We start from the raw sequence: 6952 nt of genomic DNA, 5'->3' as shown, positions 1-6952 counted from the left end.
GAGAGGACTCACTATGACACAGTCCCTCTTCCACTCTCTTTCTGCAGCTGTATGTTTTCTCCCTCTATCTCTCCTTCCACACCACTAGTTGTTTTGCCCATTCACCATTCAACTCCTTCATTGGTTATTTTAGTCAGTGGCTCTCTCTCTTTCCTCTCCCATCAGAACCGGTGCAAACCTGTCCTCAAACCGTCCAAACCAGGCCTTGAACCGCCCAAACCTGACCAATACACACAGCCTTGAACGTTTCCATTCCAAAACACTGCCTAAATTCATCCTCCTACCACCATTCACACACAAACACACAAACAATCACATACAAACACACACACACTCTACCACCTGCAGCACGTCCAGATACAGTTGGTAATACCCCCACCTACACAACCTGGGTGTCTGTTAGAGGACACATTGCGGACATTTAAGAAATGTACCGGACCCTTATGCATTGAAACCTGACCCATTAGGGCGTCCACCAGGGCCTAAAATGAACACCCGCCACCTGCCAAATGCGGGTCGATTTTGGCATTGGCGGGTAAGATGTCTATTTCACCTGCGGGTCGTCAGGGATCCACAGTCAGTGGAGAACAAGCAATTTGATACACTGCCGATTTTGCAGGTTTTCCTACTTACAAAGCATGTAGAGGTCTGTCATTTTTATCATAGGTACACTTCAACTGTGAGAGACGAATCTAAAACAAAATCCAGTGTGTGCTATACCTGGAGGGTAGGGGGTTATACTGGTCTATACCTGAGGGTAGGGGTTATACTGGTCTATACCTGAGGGTAGGGGTTATACTGGTCTATACCTGGAGGGTAGGGGTCTATACCTGGAGGGTAGGGGGTTATACTGGTCTATACCTGGAGGGTAGGGGTCTATACCTGGAGGGTAGGGGGTCTATACCTGGAGGGTAGGGGGTCTATACCTGGAGGGTAGGGGGTCTATACCTGGAGGGTAGGGGGTCTATACCTGGAGGGTAGGGGTTATACTGGTCTATACCTGGAGGGTAGGGGGTTATACTGGTCTATACCTGGAGGGTAGGGGGTCTATACCTGGAGGGTAGGGGGTCTATACCTGGAGGGTAGGGGGTCTATACCTGGAGGGTAGGGGGTTATACTGGTCTATACCTGGAGGGTAGGGGTCTATACCTGGAGGGTAGGGGGTCTATACCTGGAGGGTAGGGGGTCTATACCTGGAGGGTAGGGGGTCTATACCTGGAGGGTAGGGGGTCTATACCTGGAGGGTAGGGGGTCTATACTGGTCTATACCTGGAGGGTAGGATCTATACTGGTCTATACCTGGAGGGTAGGGGGTCTATACCTGGAGGGTAGGGATCTATACTGGTCTCCAGTGTGTGCTTTGTCAAATGCTATTTGTCCCCCCTTCTTCCTTACTGGTTTTCTGTTCCTAGCTCCGGCTCCGATGTCCTTCCTTTCGTTCCTAGCTCGGCTCCGATGTCCTTCCTTTTCTGTTCCTAGCTTGGCTCCGATGTCCTTCCTTTTCTGTTCCTAGCTTGGCTCCGATGTCCTTCCTTTTCTGTTCCTAGCTTGGCTCCGATGTCCTTCCTTTTCTGTTCCTAGCTTGGCTCCGATGTCCTTCCTTTTCTGTTCCTAGCTCGGCCCGATGTCCTTCCTTTTCTGTTTCCTAGCTTGGCTCCGATGTCCTTCCTTTTTCTGTTCCTAGCTTGGCCCGATGTCCTTCCTTTTCTGTTCCTAGCTTGGCTCCGATGTCCTTCCTTTTCTGTTCCTAGCTTGGCTCCGATGTCCTTCCTTTTCTGTTCCTAGCTTGGCTCCGATGTCCTTCCCACTCATTTTCATTACCCTGTTCAATGGGTTCTGACTTGTGTTCCCTAAAGCACCAAACCACCCCACAATATTAAAGTGTGTTTGACACAGATGGACAACAAACTCCTTTCAGAACGGGAGGAGCCAGAGACGTTTGGATCAGGGATGGGCAACTCCTTGGGGGCCTGATTGGTGTCACATATTTGCCCAGCCTTGTAGCTAACACACCTGATTAAACTAATTGCATTCTAAACTGAAGACCATGATTAGTTGATTGTTGGAGGCAGGTGTGTTAGCTGTGGCTGTGAAAACATCTGTCACCAATCAGGCCCCGAGACTGGAGTTGCCCATCGCTGATCCCAACGATATGATGTTGACAGTGACGCTGGTCTATTAGAGGTCGTGTGTGTGTGTGTGTGTGTGTGTGTGCGCGTGTGTGCGTGCGTGTTGTGTGTGTGTGTGTGCGCGTGTTGTGCGTACGTGCGTGCGTGCGTGTGTGTGTTTGTGTGTGTGTGTGTGTGTGTGTGTGTGTGTGTGGTGTGTGTGTGTGCGTGTGTGGAGTGTGTGTGTGGTGTGTGTGTGTGTGGTGTGTGTGTGTGTGTGTGTGTGTGTGTGTGTGTGTGTGTGGTGTGTGTGTGTGTGTGTGTGGCGTGTGTGTGTGTGTGTGGTGTGTGTGTGTGTGTGTGTGTGGTGCAGCAGAGTTTCTATTTTGAGCTCTAACAACCTTTCATCTCCTTCAGCAGCACAGAGACAACTTAATAGGATCACTCAGGCCTGCTGCACCTGCATACCATAAACCCCTGACTCACCTCCTGTAAATCCTTACCCATTAGTTAGGCAAGCAGCCGGACCGACAGACAGCCGGACAGACAGAAAGACGGACAGGCAGGCAGGCAGACAGACAGGAGGACAGGCAGACAGACGGACAGCCAGGGTCTCTGGTTATGTCTGGTAAAGAGTATAGTCCAGTATAGTCTGAGTATAGTTTGAGTATAGTTTGAGTATATTATGAGTATATTATGAGTTTAGTCTGAGTATAGTCTGAGTATATTGTAAGTATATTATGAGTTTAGTCTGAGTATAGTCTGAGTATATTATGAGTATATTATGAGTATAGTCTGAGTATAGCCTGAGTATAGCCTGAGTATATTATGAGTATATTATGAGTATAGTCTGAGTATATTATGAGTATAGCCTGAGTATAGTCTGAGTATAGTCTGAGTATATTATGAGTATAGTCTGAGTATAGCCTGAGTATAGTCTGAGTATATTATGAGTTTAGTCTGAGTATAGCCTGAGTATAGTCTGAGTATATTATGAGTATATTATGAGTATAGTCTGAGTATAGTCTGAGTATAGTCTGAGTATATTATGAGTATATTATGAGTTTAGTCTGAGTATAGCCTGAGTATAGTCTGAGTATATTATGAGTATATTATGAGTTTAGTTTGAGTATAGCCTGAGTATAGTCTGAGTATATTATGAGCATAGTCCGAGTATAGCCTGAGTATAGCCTGAGTATAGCCTGAGTATAGCCTGAGTATAGTCGGAGTATATTATGAGTATATTGTGAGTATAGTCTGAGTATAGTCTGAGTATAGCCTGAGTATATTAGTGAGTATATTGTGAGTATAGTCTGAGTATAGTCCGAGTATAGCCTGAGTATAGTCTGAGTATATTATGAGTATATTGTGAGTATAGTCTGAGTATAGTCTGAGTATAGTCTGAGTATAGCCTGAGTATAGTCGGAGTATATTATGACCACCAGAAATGACTAGTCATGCAGGATATCCTCTCCACACGGACAGTAGAAATGTTCCTCAGTAAAGTGACTACGCCCCAATCACCATGACTCAGGCTAACCTGCTCCATCCTCTTCACAAGGGGGAAGAGAGGGTAGTGAGGGAGGGAGAGGAGAGAGGAGGAGAGGAGGAGAGATGCCTACGTGCTCTGGAGCAGAACCCCCCCCCACACACACACTCCCCCCACTCCTCAGACATAGAGGACTGTCCTCTGCGTATTTAGCACACTGTCTCCTTGTTTTCTGCAGTTTTCAGCAAATATCGACAATAATCATTCAAATGCGAAAGAGTGTGCAATAAAAAGATTTTGGCATTGCCAGTGTTCAGTGTCATTAAAACCGTTATTAACCGTTATTAAGCGTCTCTGTCCTAGCTAACCGCTCTCTTCTCTCTCCGTGTTTGTATTCCGACAACTGTCTGCAACAGGCTGCCACAACTTCATCTTTAGCTAGCTAGACAGCTGCTGCCCTAGCTTCGTCCTGCAACGTAGCCATTTATATGGAACATTTATAAAAAAATATTTGGATTTAAACATAAAATACCAACTAACGTTATCTCTCTCTCTCCTGTCTCTGCTCCTTCATCTCCCACTGCAAAGATATGCGCAATAAGAACCCTAACTGCTACAGAAAGCCACAGTATAATTAATAGTTTCTCTCGATACAAAATAAATATACATATCTATGTCCGCAAATACCGACACGACATTTGGCTAGCTGTCTCCAGCTAGCTGTCACGTCCGTAAGGTTCAGCTGACTGGGCAAAAAAACACCTTTCTCATCTAAATGACAGCGAGAGTACAGCAAAATGTGATGTTACTGAAATTAGAAATATCACAAAGAGGAGTGTCTTACCTGACAATAGGTAGTTATCTAGTTAAATAAGTTCTGCGTAGAGGGACTAGAGCACCGTTGATGCTGCGCGGAGGTCTGTCTGTTCAGTGCCGCAGCGCAACGTGACCCCGTTACAAAAACCCTCCGCCCCTGGGCGCGGCGTCATCACCCACAGACACTGAATATTCGCGAGGACGCCAGATGGGGGAGAGGGCCTGACGTCGGGTGGGGGGCCGTGTACCATATGTGTGAAGCCGGGAGTCGGGGAAGTGTCTCTGTGGTATATGATGCAGGTGATGATGAGAATTGTTAAGGAAGTCTTTCATTTAATCAGCGGGGCTCTTGATGGGCAATTTTGTGAGACTGTCTAACAGACAGACAGACAGAAGGCCAGATAGTGACAGACAGAGACAGACATACACACACACCTCCCTAGAGAAAGAGAAGTGCTCTCCTCTCTCTCTCACCCTCCCTCCTTCCTCTCCCAGCAACACCATCCCCAGTCCCTCCTCTCTCTTCCTCACCCTCCTCTCTCTCTACCCTCTTTTCTCCTTCTCTCTCCTTTTCTCTCTCCCTTTTCTCTCTCTCTCTCTCTCCTTCTCTCTCCTTTTCTCTCTCTCTCTCTCTCTCTCTCTCTCTCTCTCTGTCTCTCTCTCTCTCTCTCTCTGTCTCTCTCTCTCTCTCTCTCTCTCCCTTCTCTCTCTCTCTCAATAGCAAGGCTATGCTCACTGAGTCTGGACATAGTCAAAGCTTTCCATAAGTTTGGGTCAGTCACAGTGGTCAGATATTCTGCCACTGTGTACTCTCTGTTTAGGGCCAAATAGCATTCTAGTTTGCTCTGTTTATTTGTTCAGTCTTTCCGATGTGTCAAGTAATTCTCTTTTTGTTTTCTCATGATTTGGTTGGGTCTAATTGTGTTGTTGTCCTGAGGCTCTGTGGGGTCTGTTTGTGTTTGTGAACAGAGCCCCAGGACCAGCTCTCTCTCTCTCTCTCTCTCTCTCTCTCTCTCTCTCTCTCTCTCTCTCTCTCTCTCTCTCTCTCTCTCTCCTTCTCTCTCTCTCTCTCTCTCTCTCTCTCTCTCTCTCTCTCTCTCTCGCTCTCTCTCTCTCTCTCTTCTCTCTCTCTCTCTCTCTCTCTCTCTCTCTCTCTCTCTCTCTCTCTCTCTCTCTCTCTCTCTTCTCTCTCTCTCTCTCTCTCTCTCCTCTCTCTCTCTCTCTGAGAAGCATTCTAGTTTAATGAAGTGGAAACGTTTAAATCAAGAGAACTGCATCTATAAACCGCACACTCTCCCTTCCTCAGACACACACACCTTTCTCTCAGAGCAGACCTTTTACCTTTTTTATTTTGTAGTCTAGATATTACTGCACTCACTGTTGGATCTAGAAACACAAGCATTTCGCTGCACCTGCGATAACATCTGCAAATTTGTGTATGCGACCAAAAAAGCGTTGATTTCATTTGACACAGGAAAACACCTAAGTTCTACGAACAGTTTAATAGTTCAGCCGTTGGTTAGAAAAATACAGAGCAAAGCATTGGTGCAACAACAACCTCATCACAGATCAGGGGGTTAGAATATTTAGAGAAAAGAGAGAGAGAGAGAGAGAGAGAGAGAGAGAGAGAGAGAGAGAGAGAGAGAGAAGAGAGAGAGAGAGAGAGAGAGAGAGAGAGAGAGAGAGAGAGAGAGAGAGAGAGAGAGAGAGAGAGAGAGAGAGAGAGATAATTTCCTAACAAGGCATCCAGAATACTGAGAAAATAAGAAAAAAAACACATCTGACAGCAACATAACAATCACATCTGGGTCCAATACATACTAAATACTTCCATATACATGACCTGATTTAGTTCGCCCCGGTGCAATGGAATCATTAGAACAGTCCCAAAGGTGCAAATCCAAAGCGAAATCCAGTGCTGCTCAAATACTTCTGAGTATTTAAAAGTATTTTGTATTTGACTCAGGTCTAATAAGAATAAGGTAGGGATCAGGTGTGAGGCATTGTGGGTAAGAAATAAGGGCAGTCCTTTATAAAACCCTCCAGTATATACAGTGATAGCATAGTGGTATACATGCTATAGACAGGCGTTATAGAGTGGGTCAGAAGTTTACATACACTAAGCTTACTGTGCCTTTAAACAGCTTGGAAAATTCCAGAAAATGATGTCATGGCTTTAGAAGCTTCTGATAGGCTAATTGACATAATTTGAGTCAATTGTATGGTATTCTTAATGTTACTCCGGATTCAGACCTAAACATAGCACCACTACCATGCTTGTTGTAAATTATATTACAAGTGCCTTAGATGATAGAAAGAATGGTGCTGCCATGTTTGTAGACTTGTCAAAAGCTTTTGGTACTGTAGACCGATAGGGTTAGGGTTGGGTACTGGTACTGTAGACCATGTTATTCTGGGTTAGGGTTAGGGTTGGGTACTGATGCTGTAGACCATGTTATTCTGTTGAATAAGCTGTCCTCGATAGGGTTAGGGTTAGGGTTGGGTACTGATGCTTGTAATGATCTCAGTGACAGAACTC

The 6952-nt window shown here is 45.6% G+C and overlaps 1 pseudogene; it reads right to left on the bottom strand.

The window, feature by feature from the left end:
• LOC123483457 overlaps positions 1-4525 on the bottom strand; it is a 41520-nt pseudogene extending 36995 nt beyond the window's left edge.
• Positions 4526-6952: the final 2427 nt, after the last annotated feature.

This window comes from Coregonus clupeaformis, unplaced genomic scaffold (assembly GCF_020615455.1).
Source record: "Coregonus clupeaformis isolate EN_2021a unplaced genomic scaffold, ASM2061545v1 scaf0117, whole genome shotgun sequence".
Taxonomy (NCBI): Eukaryota; Metazoa; Chordata; class Actinopteri; order Salmoniformes; family Salmonidae; genus Coregonus; species Coregonus clupeaformis.
This window is presented reverse-complemented; position numbering and strand designations above follow the sequence as displayed.